We start from the raw sequence: 15,116 nt of genomic DNA, 5'->3' as shown, positions 1-15,116 counted from the left end.
CTGATCAGAGGCTCTCAGGGGGCAAGTGGATGGTAGCCTACCCTCCTGTGGAAAATTGTCTTTTCTACAAATCCAACCACCACACGCCCACCCACCACATTGCATCTCGCCTCCTGGCTTTTGCCTCTTTGACTATGCTGTTCCCTTTGCATGAGATACCCTTCTCTCTTCCTTTGTCTATCCAGTTTCCACTCAGCTTCTCCACCAATATATCACCTCTTTCAGGAAGTCTTCCCTGACTGTCCTCTACCACCATGGCCCCGGGCTCTCCTCAAGCATAGCATGTTGGTCCATCGTGGGAGTTTCTTGGGGTCCAGGACAGTCTGATAGTTTTGTCTTCAAAATCACCCCAGCCCAGGTTTGGCCATAGAGCAGCTGGTGTGCATGGAGTGGGTTAATGTCACTGGGATGAGGTCAGAGAGAGATGGGGCCAGTCCAGTTCCCTCCTCATTGCTGTTTTGTCTTCTGGGTGAGATAGCTGGACTCCTCTCTACCCCTGGCCCTGACCCTAACAGGGTCCTAGTGGACTGAGAGGGGCCTTACCTGGGGGTCAGACCTCTCTCCTGCTCCTGACCAGACCCCAACAGGTGTCTCTAGCTCAGACCCTTCCTGGTGACATAGGCCCTTCACCCCTTCCCTACACATTTACCTGTACACACGGATGCCTCGGCCTGCTCCTCTCCTCACCTGGGCACTGGGTCTGGAAGCCCAGCTTTATATCCTGCACACCCTCTGCATTTGGACTGAGGTCTCCAAAGTAAATATTTGTGGCATCTGGTAAACCACAGACCTGCCAGGAGGCAGACTCGGGACTCCAGTTTCCTGAGGTTTGGAGAAACAAGGATCTGGCTGACGTGAGAGAGGTGGGTGGAGTACTGGGGCATATGTCAGGGGAGCTGGACCAGACAGAATGTGGCCTGTATAAAGGGTTCCCTGCCTCCTGGGCAGCCACTTCCGTGAACAGGCACAGGGATGAGAACAGGACCAGTGATGAGAACAGGGGCAGTGATGAGACCAGGGGCAGTGATGAGACCAGGGGCAGGGATGAGAACAGAGGCAGAGATGAGACCAGGGGCAGGGATGAGACCAGCGGCAGGGATGAGACCAGGGGCAAGGATGAGAACAGGACCAGCGATGAAAACAGGACCTGTGATGAGACCAGGGGCAGGGAAGAGAACAGGGGCAGTGATGAGACCAGGGGCAGGGATGATGTATTAAGCACCTGCAACACAGAAGTTTCCACCCCAGGATTCACATCAGTCCTGTCAATGGAGTCTCATTCCCACCAGGGTCAGCATGGCTATCCTGACTTTGCCACAAAGGCACCAGCTTCACCAGCCAATAAATGGCAGAACCACATTCAAACCAGAACTCTAACTTCAAAACCTATCTAGGGATATCCTGGTGGAGACAGGGGGCCCTAGGAGAGACTGAGTTCAGGTTCTGGTTCCGCTGTTTCCATGCTGTGACTCAAAGCACATTCCCTAACCTCTCTGAGTCTCTGTTTCTCATCTGTGAAATGGAAATAATGGCAGCACATGGGTCATACGTCCTGGCACAGAGTAAGTGCTCAATAAATGTGAGTACTTTTTGCTTTTGTATTAATATTATTGCTTACAATAGAATAAGCCTTTGCAGAGAGGTTACAATCATATTAACTGGGAGGATGGAAGGAAGAGCCTTGCCCATCCCTTATTCCTAAACACATCTTAGGATTTAGGAATACACATATCCATGAATTAATTTACCCACGAGAACAGGTTTGAATCTCATTTTTGCCACATTGTTGTGTAACTGTGGGCAAGGTACTTCACCTCTCTGGGCCTCAGTGTCCTCATCTGTAAAATGGGGATAATGGTAGCCCAGGCTGCTGAGAGTGTGAATTGAGGTGTGCACTCACCCAGCACTCAGCCCAGGCTGAGTTATTCTGTAGTAGTGAGCACTGTCTTTGCCTTGCCTGTGGCTTCAGGAATCTCAGTGAATATTCGTGGATTGAATGAATGAGGCTTGGTCTTGAACCAAGGGGACAAATGAACTGCTCCGCAGGACCCCTCTCGCCCACCACCTGGGATTGGCTCTCTTGACCTTCACAGACACCCAGAGGCGGGTGTCAGCAGCCCTGAGTGTACCCAGGGAGTCTGAGGCCCTGAGAAGTGAGTGACTTGCTCCAGGTCCACGCCCAGGGCTTCCGGAGCTGGGACTTGAGTGTATTGTTTTGTCCAGACTACACGCTCTTCACCACTATGCCATCTGTCCCCGCCGAGTCCAGGTTAGTGTCGGGAGGTAAGACTCAAACAGGGCCTGGGGAATCCTTGCTGCCTGGCTTCAGTCTAGAAGCCGGGGATGTGGTTCAGGGCTGGGAGCGCTGGTACTGAATCCTGAGTCCTTGTGCAGGGGGACAAGGGGGGGCTGCGAGGGCTGTGGGGACACACAGTACATGGCCAGGCCCTGGTAGGACTGCCCTCCCTGGAGATGTCGAGAAGAAGAAGGCAAGAGTGTTCGCCCTCCTTCCATTTCTGAAACTCGCCCTCCTGCCATGTCTGAAACGGGCTCATGGCTCCAAACACCTAATGGTGAGAAGCTTCTGGGACCAGAGAGACTTCCTGGAGGGAGCCTGCCATTCCCCCGGGCACATCTCCAGAGGGCAGAGGCCTCCTCCTGGGCTCTCCTGCTGGCCCTGCTGCCTCCCATGGACAGTGCACCTCCGTGGAAGCCCTGAGCCCAGTGACAGGGCCTAGGTCTCAACCAGCTCCTGCTTCCTGCCTCTTGGTCCAAACACACTTGCTGGGGTCAGCAGGTGTGACGGTGCCTGTAAGTCCTGGCACACCTTGGAAGCCACAGGGCACCACGGCCCTGCCCTCAATGCCACTCAGCTCCCTCCCCCCAACCCCGACTGCTCAGGGCCTCTTTGTCCCAGCCTTTCCTCTTTCCAGCTCTCGGGCCTTTGTGCTGTGTCCCTTCCCAGAATGCCTTGCCCAGCCCCTGAGAACTCCATCTTGCCCTGTCTGGGCTGCAGGGAGGGGAATCGTCTGGAGTCTACCGGCCGTGGACCCAGCCCTGCTCCAGGCTCATCAGCTGTGTGGCTGGGGGAAAAGGCTCCTCTCTGGGAGCTGCCGCATCCTCAGTTGTAAGATGGGGCTGTTTTGAGGGTCACATAACAAAATGTGAAATGCTTAGAACATCAGTGAAAATGAAAGTGTTAATCGCTCAGTCTTGTCTGACTCTTTGCAACCCCATGGCCTGTATCCCGCCAGGCTCTTCTGTCCGTGGGATTCTCCAGGCAAGAATACCAGAGTGGGTAGCCATTCCCTTCTCCAGGGGATCTTCCCGACTCAGGGATCGAACCAGGTCTCCTGCATTGCAGGCAGATTCTTTGCCGTCTGAGCCACCAGGGAAAGGCGATTGTTATTATTGAAATATCAACATCATTGACCTTCAAGGCCCAGTTCATAGGCAGTACCTGCTTCAAGCTGCCTGACTGCTACCCATGGATGAGTGTCCTCCCCAGCGCTTCCTCAAGTCCCCAAACTCAAGTATCGCCGGAAGTGCCATACTTCCACAGAAGCTATAAAGCAAGAGGAGGAGCCAGACCGCAGTGCAAGCAGGTGGCCAGGTGGCCGTGGCACTGCTCTTGGGTCCCTCCCATGGGGGCTCCTGACCCAGACTGAGATGATAAAGGAGTCAAGAGGGTAAAGGAGGCAGATCTGTGAAGATGCTTCTCAGCAGACAGCTGTGGTCCCTTCCCCCACTGGCTCAGTGAGGTGAGCAGGGGTGTGTGCCCTAGTCCAGGCCTAGAGGAATGCGACCCTGGACCTGGGACACGCGATGGACAGGATCCTGTCTCTTTCCTGAGAGAAACAGGCTGAGGAGCTGATATCATCAGCTCAGGTGGGCAGAGTGGCATTTGAGAGGGAAAAATGACTGCTCTCTGCTCACTAAGGATGTGGTCAAAGTGTGTGTGTGTGTCTCTGTGAGTATGCTTTTCCAAGGGCCTGGTGTGGACCCTGCAGGAGAGCGATCTGATCTGGGGCTGATTTCAGTCTTTCCCATTATCATCCTCTTGGCAGTGAGGAAGGAGTTCCAGAGAACCAGAAGCTGGGGTGGCATGTAAGCGGGTCAGCGGTTGGAGAAGCTCTGCCCTTGTCTGGTGCTGCGGCTTGAGAGGCCTGGCACGAAGGTGTGAAACACCCCAATGAAGGTACCCATGAGACTCAACTCTAAACAGTTTTTGGCTCTCCAGAAGCCATCTTGCAACAGTACCAATCAAGGTAACTCTCTCCTGCTTGCTACCCTCTCCTCCCTGCCTGTGATCCATCCAGGGATGGAGCCAGAGATGAAGAAAAGGTGAGTGTGTGTTCCTGTCTGTGTGTGTGTGAGAGAGAGACAGAGAGACAGAGAGAGAGAGAGAGAGAGAGAGAGAGAGAGAGAGAGAGAGAGAGAGAGAGAGAGAGAGAGCTCCTTTCCCCTGCCAAGCCGATACACAGAAACTTGGGTTAAGCGTGGGGAGAGAGTTTGCTGTTGAACCAGAGCTGTTCACTCCAACACAGCAAAGTGGCAGAGTGGAAAAGACCATCACCAAAAGTAAGGGCCAGAAGGGAGAGAATAGCAGTATTAACACCCCTATTTCCCAGATGAGGAAGGTTCTTGGAGAAGGACAGTGACTTGCCCAAGGCCTCACAGCTATAACTGTGGAGCCAGAATTTGGACTCAGTTCTGTCTGACTCAGGCAGCCCATTCTGCCTCTCTGTCCCAGCCTACCTCATCACCCCAAGTGGGATGAGGAGCACCCTTTTCTCGGAAATCTGTGAAAAACCAGAAAGGGTCTCTGAGAACATGGCAGGGTTAGACAGATGGAAGTCAGAACTTGTGGACTTTTCCTGTCTCAGAGGGCAAGAAGGAAGCCACTTGAGAAGCTCACTTGAATGGGCTCAAGTCCGCAATTTGAAAAGACTTTTTGTTGGCACCAAAAATGCCACCAGAAACATTTCACCTCTTGTGCCAAGTCCTGTTGCACAGCAATGACCGTTGGAGATGTCCTCAAGTGTTAGAAGAAATTATGTTGATTGATTAACAATGTCTGCCGTGAGCAATATAGATGCTATATCCTTTCTCCATCCCACCTGCATCCTTGTTGAAGATTTTGCATTTCCTTGCAAAATGTCAGAGAGATAACTGAATGGGGAGAAAATCTCTAGACAACATAGAGTTTGCTAAGGCCTTCAGATAAATCAGTTCTTATCTCTGGGCCTTAGGTTCCCCAACTGTTAGATAAGGATGTTGGACTCTTTGATGCTGTGGGTCAGGCTGGCTCTGATAACCTTTGCTTATAGCAGCGGGAGCTTGGTGAATAGGCAGTGTGGAATGACCTTTTCTCGAGAACAAATTTGTTCTTAGGAAGGCTCATATCATGACCCAGGGTGTGTGTAAGTTCTGTCCAAGGGAATTGCCCAGTGATGTGGGCAAAATGAACCATTAGTGTAACTGAGCAGCATCCTATGGGGCTTCCTGGGACAAACTTCCCCCTCTCCCACCCCTCCCTCCTCTCTGTAGAAAAAGTTTAGCCTCCTTCTTTGTGTTCCTAAGAATAAAATTAATCAGAATAGCAAGAATATGCAGAAATAAGGGAAAACGGTGAAGCAAGACCAAATAAAATTAGTTTAGCCATTATACGGTCAAGTTCCTTTAGTTCCTCCTCTAGAGCTATAAATAATATCCTGAGCCATGTCATTTGATCTATTCACAGATACTGAAACCCGTACCAGGTGGAAGAAGTTAACTATATGCTGTCCACAAGCATGTAGACCCTAGACCAGTTGGAACCAGGAGGTTGATAATGTTGACAAATGAACTGTTTGGATGCACACTGCAACATTATGTATCAAGTGGCACCAGTTTAAATGTCTATCGACAGGGGATTTGTCAAATAAATTGTGGGCCACCAGGCAGCAGTCACAAAGCAATACGGAGAAACTAATTGAAGACTCTTAGCAGGTGAAAAAGGAAACAGCTTCTTCTGTTTTGTATAAAAATTTTTCTTCCATCTAGAAAAAATACTGGAAGGAAATACACCCAAACAGTAACAATGTTTATTTCTTGGTTGTGTCATCATCAGTGACCTTTACCATTGTCTTTCTGTTTTCAGAATTAAACAAAGGTTACACTGAATTCATATTTTGGATCAACAAACAATCCCATGAAATGGCTTGAAAATGAGTAAATAAAGATTGGGTAGAGGACAAGGAGGTGGAGGAAAGCTCATTCTTTCCCCAGAGCTGGCCCACAAGCCCCCACCAACTCAGGATTCCTGGGAAGCACTGTCAGGGACAAGGTTGATAGCTGGAACAAAAGTCCCTTCACTCTAGTCCCGGAACCACCAAGAAAGGAAAAAAAAGAAATCTGTATTGGAACCTCATGGGTACAATCCCTCTTTTGTGGGGCAGGAATAGATCAAGATTCAATGCAAACAAAACTTGGCTAAACCAGACTCCTAGATCTAAGAGGGACATTGCAGGAAGGTCAGGTATGCCTTGCCCTTGTAGGATTCACAGTCAAGGTGGGGGGTGTGTGTGGATCTTACAGGGACAGAAAGGACAGGTCACATGAGAGTCAAAGCAGGGAGAGAGCTAAAGACTGTGATTTCTCATTAATGAGGTAGCATGTGATTAGGTGGTGGTCAGCTTGGCCTTGGTAAACAAGCGCTGTAAGAAAGGGAAATCCAGGCAGAGCTACCGAGCTGAAACTGCAATGAACCCCAGCTTTCCTGGAAGTGCTGTGATGGAGGTCGGCACAGGGGTGTTAGCAGGGCCAGACAAGCAATACAAAGGCCAGAGTGTGGGACTCAGGCAAAAGGTGTCAGAAGATAGAGCATGTAGCTTGGTCCACACCCATCTTGAGTATGACAGTTGCCAACAGCCTGGAGAGGGTGCCCTGCTTGTTTGGGGAGGGTAATAGTTGAGAACGCTTCACGGAAGAAGTGACTTTTCATCTGAGCTGGTGATAAGAAGCTGACATGGAGAGTTAAGAGAAGAGCACCTTCCAGGTGGAAAGACAAAGAAAGGAAGTGGGTTTTGGAAAGAGTGATTCTGGGGCTTGTCTGTCTCTTCCTCTGGAGAAAGAGGACAAGGAAGGCCTTCTTGACATAAGAGAAGCCATTTTGCCTTAAGCCATTTTATGATCTAAACTTGCCCGCAGTGCTTGCCCTTGAACAGGTCTCAGTAATCAATGATTTCAAGGGAAGTGAGTAAATGCAGGAACAAAGGAAAAGCTGTCAAGAAACAATAGCTCGGTGACAAAACAGAGTCCAATTTCCTCCCTGTGGGATATACCTGACAATCTGATACAGTCTTTGAGTTCTGCAGGAACTCAGGCCCTCACTCAGGCATGGATGGAATGATGATGTTGGCCCTCCTGACTTCAATCAACTAAAGCTTGGACTCTGAAGACCTTGGCCCCAAGTCCGTGCTGAATTCTCCTCTGCTCAAGCCCTTCACGAATATACATGCACCCTTAGCTTTAAACTTCCCCAATTTTGCTGTTCAGGGAGACACTGCTTTGGGAAAGAGTCCCGGTGTTCTTACTGGCTGCAAGTAACAAGTCCTTACTTCTGATCTTTGGCTAGGTTGTGTCTTTTGGTTCAACACCCACCAAGAGTAGCAACCAGTTTTTGGGTAACATCGGAGCCCTGCGATGGAACAGAATGGATGGCAGGGGAGTGGCCTTGGGCCATTTCCATTGGAAACAAGACCCAGGGTTGGAGGTAGACGATGGGAGCTGAGCACTAGCAGGGCTGGAGTCCTAGTAGCCCCTTGGCTCATCCCAGAAAGCCGCAGGCTGCATTGGAGCTTCCCTCAGGCAGGAGGAGAGTGTGGTCTGACCTCCTAAACCAGGCCTGTGGAATGCTGATTGTCTAAACACTGTGACCCCAGTTCTCCCAGGGCTTCTCTCTCTGTATCTCTCACACAGACTGGTTCCTCTCCGTCTTTATCTCTTTCTTCCTGTCTCCTTCTGTCTCTCTCTTTCCATCTCTTGGGGGCCACATTAGAGGCCCCAGAGGGAGCTAGGGGAGCCCTGTGGAGAGCACAGATGACCCTCTGCTGTCAGAAAGGGCTTGGGCCCTGCCCTCATCACTGAGGTCACTCAGCAGCAGCTGACTTTGGCTCATCTGTGGATGTGGGAATGGAACCACACAGACACATTAGCCCTTTCCAGGCCTGTTCTAAGCACCTGCTAACTCACTTAACCCTCAAAATGTTAGGAGAACCACTGACAAAAACCGCTGCCCACCCCCCCACCTCCTGGCCAGGCACAATAGTAATCACTTTACTATTACTAACCACAGTAGTAACCATGAGTTATCATACAGCAGGAGGTCCTGGTAAGGAATATGAATGAACAACCACCAACCAGAAGAATTTGGGAAATGTCAAAAGGAGAAAGGAGAAGCCAGTCCACATGTCCTACCAACTTTTCAGCATCCTCACTGGAATCCATCTTAGCTGAGTGATGCGCATGGCCAGGAAAGACCCTGAATCAGAATGACTGGCCAGAGACAAGCTGTAAGTTGTCTCATTACCATAAAGCCTGTGAATGTAAGCCATGTGGTAGAGCAGTTGTCCTGAGTTCCCTTACCCTCCTGTCCTCTGCTCAGGCGCCCCTTCCCAATAAAATCTCATGCTTTGTCAGCATGTGCGTCTCCTCGGACAATTCATTGTTGAGTATAAGATAAGAGCCCACTCTCAGACCCTAAAGGAGTCCCTCTTCCTGCAACAAATGGTGACTCTGGCGGGATCTCTTCCTTGCCACTACTGACATCCCGATCACTTGGGGTACTTGGGGACAAGCCAATGGACCAGACCCAGTGGTCACTACCTGAGACCTTTTGTCCCTGGTCTCCTCCTGATGCAGATGGTCAGTCAGAGTGCCCTGATCCTGACTGGGTAAGGAACAAGAGACTCTGTTGACCTCTTTCCCTTTTCTCTTTTCAACTCCTCCTATCCTACCCTTTTATCTTCTGCCTTTATCCTGAATGCAGGAATCTGGTTGAGGGGCCTCAGCCTGATCTGAGGGTTAGAGCCTGATCACCTCTGGTGGGCAGAAAACTCAAATTCTAATCTCGTATCTGGTTTCTGATTTCTGCTAGGGTTGAGTTACTGACCTTCCTTCCTGGAAACCCAAGGGAAAGTCCTGTGATATCTGAGGACTGCAGGTGGCAGGAGACTTCCATAAGGTCATCTCTTTTGTCCCTTCTTCCCCACTTCTTTCAACCTGCCTTTCTTCCCTCTCTTTGAAATCTTTGAAGATCTGAGCTATTTGCATTTACTCTCAGTGCTCAGATCTGAAGTTCTGTATCTCTGTAGGAGGTTTTCTAAGAGATTCTAATTTTGTATTTAAGGGAGTGTCTGATGAGGATGGTCTTGCCTATTTGTGTTTCATATTAATACTTTGTGTTGTGTGTTGTGATTTGTGATGGCCATTTTGCCTTGTGAAATGGGAAATTCTGGTTCTGTTCCACGGCAAAGCTGTCTTCAGTGGATTCTGTCTGCCTGGAAAGATTTTAGCCGTGAGCCTACGACTAAGAAAGAGATGATATTTTATTACAACATTATATGGCCATAATATTGTTTAGATTCCAGAGAAAATTGGTTTAGGTAAAACTCTTGAAAATTCCCAAACTAGTTCTTTTTGCCTATATAGTTAGAAAAGGCAAGCTTGATAAAAATGTCTTTTCAGAATTCTGACCTTGGAACAAATCCTACTAGGAGGACTTGATTTTCTCTCCCTGTGCCTTGAGACCTGGAGATAGAAATGGCAACCCACTGCAGTATTCTTGCCTGGAAAATTCCATGGATGGAGGAGCCTAGTGGGCTATAGTCCATGGGGCTGCAGAGACGGACATGACTGAGGTCTTGAAACCAGGGCTCTCAGGAACACTTATCTTATCTAGACCATCTCTAATTCCTAAGACTGAGGGAAAGATATAACAAGGAAGAAGCCTTTTGACAGTTTATGTATTCCAACTGTTACTTATAATCTAGCGAGTTCTATATTATAATTTCTGATTCGTGAGTAAGTTTAGAAAATGAAACTATGAGATCTCACATTGTGTCTGTCTTCGTGTTTATGTTTGCATTATCTTTGACTTTACTTTTGGATGGTATTATCAAAGTTAATTTGTCAATGAGCTCTATTTAATTGGCTTAAAGAAATTAAGCGCTTATACAAATTCTGCAAAGTACAGAAGGTAACTGGCCAGAATTTGTTTCAGGTTCATGTAAACTGGGAAATATTTAGTATTAAATTAATATCTGGAATTAATGTATAAACCTGTTGATCTAATGAAAATAGACATGCTTTTATAGTCATCAACATTAAGTGTAAATACCTTTATTGCACTTAGGTTTAATAAAAATTAAATAAGGTTTTATTATATCTGTTGAAAATTTGTCAGCAAGAAAAATAACTTGGTATGATGAAATTTTATAAGTGAATTAAATGCAAATGAGATAAGAGATTTTAGGTAAACTCTATAGGAATAATTATGTTTTAAGAGTGCCTATCTAAAAATAGTCTCTCTAGATTTTGGTAACTTGAAATTCCAGTGTTGTGACCTTTTAAGTCATCTGGTCTGTATTTGTCTTTCACATCTTTTATTGTTTCTTTGGCTAAGTGAATAACAATTGTTTCACAGTGACTTTTCATCCTGTCTGACTGAGTTTTGTCAAAGAAAATATTGAGAGGGTTTCATTTTGATATTTTCCTGAGAAAACTTCCTAAAGAAAATTCTAATGAAGTCCTTTTGACCTCTAGCTAACTTGGGATTCTTCAAAGGGCTCCTGAAACATCCCAAGGAGAGATATTAAACAAATTAGGTTCATGTGGTATGTTAGATTACATGGGAAGTATTGTCTGATGAGTAGTAAATCTTAAGTTTTATTGTTTGTTAAGTGTTATTAATATATATATTCTAGAAATTATATGGAATTTCTAAAATTCTGATATGTCCTGGTAAAATATTATCAGTTATGATCTAATTATTATCTGCAAGTGTTGTATGTTACAGCAGTAACCAAGTTTATTTGTCAATTGCATTGTAGTCTATTTTTTTTACTGTGGGTTTTAAGTCTTTTTGTCATTCATAGACACTTACAGTTTCACTCTAAACTTTTTGCAAAAATGCTTCCTCCTCAAGAAGATTTGTAGAAAGAACTTTTGGATAAATACAAGTTTCTGACTATCATACCATAATGCTTAGAAAAAGAAAGAAAGTGGAAGTTGCTCAGTCCTGTCCGACTCTTTGCGACCCCTGGACTATAGTCATGGAACTCTTCAGGCCAGAATACTGGAGTGGATAGCCTTTCCCTTCTCCAGGGGATTCCCAATCCAGGGATTGAACTGGGGTCTCTTGCATTGCAGGTGGATTCTTTACCAGCTGAGCCACAAGGGAAGCCCACCATAAAGCTGAACTGGGTAAGAAATTGAAGAATCTAATGGGAAATCTGCGCGCACACGTGCTAAGTTGATTCTGTCATATCTGACTCTTTGCAACCCTGTGGCCTGCAGCCCGCCAGGCTCCTCTGTCCGTGGGATTCTCCAGGCAAGAATACTGGAGTGGGTTGCCATGCCCTCCTCCAGGTGATCTTCCCAACCCAGGAATCGAACCCGCATCTTTTATGTCTCCTACATTGGCAGACGGGTTCTTTACTGCTAGCGCCACCTAGGAATCCTTGATGGGAAACCTGACGGCTTCATAAAACTGTTAACAAAAAAGGACTAGTTACATAGGACTGAGTGAACTGGTGAATGTAGCTATAATTTTTATGATTTCCATCTGAAAAATTACTGGTTTGATCTGTGTTTTCCAGGTATAAGGAAAACCTTCCCCTCAAACTCATTATGACTTACAGCCGCTGGGTAAATCATACCTTTGTAAGCAGAATTGAAACACTTACCTTTTCTCTCTGTCTGATCCCTTCAGAGATTGGAAACTCTTAGGTTCCCAGCAGTTTTATAGGATAAATTAGGAAGGCTAACTCACTAACAGGTACAGAAATCTCAAGGTATGTTGGCGACCTTGAAAAGGGAGAAATTCACCTTGATCTGTCAGGTGAAATCTGTGACAAGCTCTTGGCATGACTTTCCTACCCCTGAGAGGTCTTGTAAAAGTTCAGTCTGAGACTCTATAAAAGTTTCAGCAAAGGAAAAAAGGCCTATATCATCAATTATAGTTTATATAAATCATCAGGCCAAGTTTATTGAGACTAGGCTTATTTTGCAAACAGATTAGTCTTAATTTGGCTATATTTGGTAAAAACTGAAAACTGAAACTGTTAGTTGCTCAGTCACGTCTGACTCTTTGTGACCCCATGAACTGTAGCCTGCCAGGCTCCTCTGTCCATGGGATTTCCCAGGCAAGAATACTGGAGTGGGTTACCAGTTCCTTCTCCAGGGGGTCTTCCTGACCCAGGGATCTAACCCTGGTCTCCTGCATTGCAGGCAGATTCTTTACCGTCTGAGCCACCAGGGAAGCCTGGTACTTTGGTAAAAATGATGTTAATTTCAGAGATAAAAAAGATTATGTTGCAGTGAATATTAAATTCCAGTTCTGTTAACGGAGGTCTGTATTTACACTTTAAGGTACATTTACATTGTTTTAAGACAATGCTCAAACAGAGGAGAAACTACATTCCTGCTAGCATAAGAAGAAGACAACATCAGAAGTAGATAGCCAGCTCAAGATCCTCGACCTGACTCATATCATTATTTATAATGTTTTCTTGACTTCTTGAACCTTGTGTATGAATCAAATGTTTTTCTACTGTGGGCACGATCCAATGCTATGTTTAAAAATCAATCCAATTTTAGGTTTGTGATCAATTACAGCACTTCTGGGTTACCTCGGTGAATTTCTCCACTCCAAGGCTGTAATTGGTTGGCTTTTAGGAAATATATTTTAAAAGGAAAAGTTATAGTCCTGTTCAAGCCACTGTTTATATTACTAGGTAGAATTCCTTCACTTGGCAAATCAATAATGCCTACTCTGATCCTGGCCATAAACATGAATTTTCCTCTATTACTCAAGCTCAATCAGAGCAACAGGCAAAATTGAGCTTGGAATAAAAGGAATAAAACCTCCCATAATTATGGGATGGGTTTATGTACAGTATGGTAATTTAAGTTTAAAGGCTTCTCTATATTGGGAACAATTAAATCATACTAAGGATAATTAGTCTAGTAAACTAGAAAACTGGACTGGGTGCCTTATGGACAGTGCCAATATATAATTTCCCTTAAAGATAAGGACTGGTACAGAACAGACTAAGTCAGAGACCTGAGATATACTGAGTTGCACCTACTGGAAGTTCTTGACTTATATTCTTACTTATGACCTTACTAATACTGCTTGCTATATTATTTTTATATTGCCTGTTTTATGAAATTGTTTCTTTCATTACCAAACGTATGACTAAACCTCTGATAAAATGATGATATAGTCCCGTATGAGATCAGTGATTGTAATAGTGTATCTCTAGATATGGGAAGAGGCAACAGGGGGAATATTTTCCTGGACATAAGAGACTAGTAAGACAGATGGTCCAGAGACCTTTGGCTACTGTTAATAAGGCCTAGTCCAGATTTTTGGCCACTGTTAATAAAACCTAGCACATTGAGTGGCCTATTACTGAAACTTTTGCCAGACCTGGGAATGAAGATTCCCAGCACATGGGATGAAATGGTCATGAACTGTCCCTCAAATCATGGTTGTATTCATGACCCTGAAGGGGCCCTGCAAACTTGAAAACTGACACTTGCTGTCAGTCTCTGCAAGAATTAGGTCAGTGGCCACTGACCTTCAACATACCTTGAAAGGAGTTCAGGGTGGAGATCAGGAATGAAGCAATTTGTACTCCGGGAAAAACTGGCAGAACAGGTCTCTAGATAGTTAGGCACTTTCAGGAAAAGATTTTAAGAGCCCAAACTCTTGTATCTTCTCATATATATAGAAAAGCACCAAAATCATTAATTGTGGGTGACATCTGCTTTGGCCATTAAGGAGAGAAATGCAGTTGAAAGTCAAAATGGAGTAGCTGTGGTTCAGACATCCAAGGTAATACTAAGTGGCATTATAGACTTGACTTTAGCCAAGTCCTTGAGTCAGGAAGAACTTGAATTTTCTGAGCTGTGTCAGACTTGGGATGTTGCCACCAGCCACTCTCAAAATAATGTCTTCTGGCAGTTGGTAGCTGTAATTATGGTTTCAAGGTATCTTTTTATAACTATTAAATTTTTAGAAAATGAAATTGCTTTAGATCAGATATTAGTAGAAAAAGGAGACATGTTGTGGCCAATGGCTGAAGTTATGTATATATTAATACCACATTGGAAGTTAAAATCTACTTAGATAAAAGTTCTAGTTGTCACCTCTCCTCCAACTACTTCTAATTGAGTTTGTTACACCAAAACAGAGGACCAAGGGATTGAAATTTTAATCATATGAGACTCAGATCCTGAGAAGGGCCTGAAACTCAGAAATATGTCCAATTCAGTGCCTAGTCTCCAAATTGAGGCAGGACTATGCCCATTTTGGCAGGAGTGGCCAGGGATGTCATCACCCAGTTCCCCGAATGGAAACTGAGCAGGACTCTGTGGGCCTCCAGAGAACAGAGACCAAAAATAAAGGCAAACTTGGGATGCTAGAAGTGTACCACCAGAGCATCACGAGGCTTTAATGGTTTCAGCCAGCCTGGGACCTGGATGCCCTCCATCCACACACCACACACATACTCGTTGTATAAATCTCTCCTTGTTTGACTTTTATAGTCTATGAACAGCCCTCCCATCTCTGAGGGCTCACTCCCTGCCAGATAGAGCCTCCACCTGCAAGTTCATTGCTATTCCCCACATTGTTGTTGTTGTGGTTTAGTAGCTAAATCGTGTCTGACTCTTTGTGACCCCAGGGACCGTAGCCCATCGGGCTCCTCTGTTCATGGGGTTTCCCAGGCAAGAAGACTGGAGTGGGTTGCCGTTTCCTTCTCCAGGCAGGGGATCTTGCCAACCCAAGGATCAAACTCTAGTCTCTTGCATTGGCCAGTGGGTTCTTTACTCTGGAGCCACCAGGG

The 15,116-nt window shown here is 45.9% G+C and overlaps 1 protein-coding gene across 7 annotated transcripts in view; it reads left to right on the top strand.

Moving 5' to 3' along the window:
* Positions 1-13,494, top strand: part of CDK5RAP1 (CDK5RAP1 mitochondrial tRNA methylthiotransferase) — a 123,263-nt gene extending 109,769 nt beyond the window's left edge. For 3 of the 7 annotated variants that reach the window (XR_014073842.1, XR_014073837.1, XR_014073836.1), the window contains 2 exons: positions 4,068-4,344; positions 5,744-6,239. The gene's annotated coding sequence lies outside the window, so the exon portion shown is untranslated. Of the gene's footprint in view, positions 1-2,046; positions 2,270-3,254; positions 3,762-4,067; positions 6,240-11,412; positions 11,467-12,633 lie in introns of those variants that run through there. The other 4 variants (XR_014073838.1, XR_014073839.1, XR_014073840.1 and 1 more) reach the window with 3 other exon arrangements.
* Positions 13,495-15,116: the final 1,622 nt, after the last annotated feature.

This window comes from Giraffa tippelskirchi, chromosome 13, assembly GCF_054371585.1.
Source record: "Giraffa tippelskirchi isolate mGirTip1 chromosome 13, T2T-mGirTip1v1.2.pri, whole genome shotgun sequence".
NCBI lineage: Eukaryota > Metazoa > Chordata > Mammalia > Artiodactyla > Giraffidae > Giraffa > Giraffa tippelskirchi.
The sequence above is the reverse complement of the archived record's forward strand: the minus strand, read 5'-3'. Positions and strand labels throughout refer to the sequence as shown.